At 38.3% G+C, this 1,585-nt stretch overlaps 1 pseudogene; it reads left to right on the top strand.

Moving 5' to 3' along the window:
* Positions 1 to 222: 222 nt before the first annotated feature.
* LOC143595639 (ethylene-responsive transcription factor ERF024-like) lies at positions 223 to 1,211 on the top strand (annotated as a pseudogene).
* The last annotated feature ends 374 nt before the right edge of the window (positions 1,212 to 1,585 follow it).

Genomic DNA, 1,585 nt, shown 5'->3' with positions numbered 1-1,585 from the left:
CAATCGAGCTTTACACCTTAAAACATTGTTCCCATGTGATATTAAGAATTCATTAGTTTCTTATTAATATAAAAACAGTACCGCAAACTCTTTTTTTATAGGAAAAGTCTTTTAATTAAAAACTACATTAAGTTGCTTCATGGCCTTAGTGATAACTAAACTAAAAGTCTCAAAAGCAAATAATATAAACATGTATTAATTGGTTGTTCTCATGTTTAAATAATAATCGCTCATACGAAAAAACCCATCAAATTAATGAATGAAACTTTTAAGGGCTCATACTCAGCATATCAAACTTTTAAGTGGTGAAAGTAAACTTTCAAAGTGCCCATCAAGTATCAGCCGTCATTTCACTCCTTTTAAATTCATTAACATATATAGTTGCTTTTAACTTTTAGAACTACATCCATCTAAACTTTGCCTTCCACCCCAAAACCTCACAACGCGCAGTTCATCTCCTACTGGTTTGCAACTGCCACTCAATAAACCCTAATCAGCTAGTGAATCTTGATTGATCTCTATATATATATGCATGGCTGCCATGACGATCTTCATCTTCTTCTTCCCCAAACACAGTTCTTTGTTTTCATGCAAAAGATTAATCCGCGAAAGAGAAAAATGTCAAACATCGATACGAATTCTCCTTCGGAGAGTAACTCCGGAAAACACCCGAAGTACCGTGGTGTGAGGCAAAGAAGAAGTAGCGGAAAATGGGTGTCGGAAATCCGAGAGCCAAAATCGCCTAATCGTATTTGGCTTGGTACATTCGCCACCCCGGAAATGGCGGCAGTTGCTTATGATGTTGCGGCATTGGCACTCAAAGGTGTGGATGCTGAGCTTAATTTCCCTAATTCATCTTCTTCATTGCCTATTCCGGCTTCTTCGGCCTCACGTGACATTCAGGCGGCGGCTGCCGGTGCAGCGGCAGCCGCTGGGGCCGCAATGGACGCATTCTTGGCTGGTGGTGGTCATGGTGGTGGTGGTGGTCATCAGGTGGTGACGGTTGAACCGCCGGCGAATAATGTTGGAGGTGGTGAGTTTGTGGATGAGGATTTGATATTTGATATGCCTAATGTTCTAGCTAATATGGCTGAAGGGATGCTTCTTAGCCCTCCACGGCTTGATTTCGTTAGCGACGAGAACGCGGCAGGACCCTCTGTGAACAATGACTTATGGAGCTAACTGATCTAATGAGTAATGATCACTATATATACATATATATTGGGTATTGTAGAGTGTATGCAAACCCTATATCGCCTGTAATATAGTAATTATAAGAATAATATGGCGATTGTTGAAGACTATAGTTGTAAACTAGAGCTTCGAGTTGTAAAATTTGTGTGTTGGAAGTTTTTTTTATTTGTAATGCACTTATATACAGTCTCTCTCTCTCTCTCTCTCTCTCATACACATAATATTATATATGTATGAACATACATAAATAGTTTGTAGATTTGAAAATCTAAGGGATTTAGCTTAATCTTGAATTTAAAGTTATACCAATAACTTAGGTGTTCATGATCAATCAACTAAAAGAACAAAAAGTAAGAGCATGAGAAGACAATATAGGTATTTATAACTGAAA

This window comes from Bidens hawaiensis, unplaced genomic scaffold, assembly GCF_021521415.1.
Source record: "Bidens hawaiensis isolate Kalapana, Puna unplaced genomic scaffold, B.hawaiensis_p1.1 tig00045403_1, whole genome shotgun sequence".
Taxonomy (NCBI): Eukaryota; Viridiplantae; Streptophyta; class Magnoliopsida; order Asterales; family Asteraceae; genus Bidens; species Bidens hawaiensis.
Note: the sequence above shows the minus strand (reverse complement) of the source record. Positions and strands in the feature narration are given on the sequence as shown.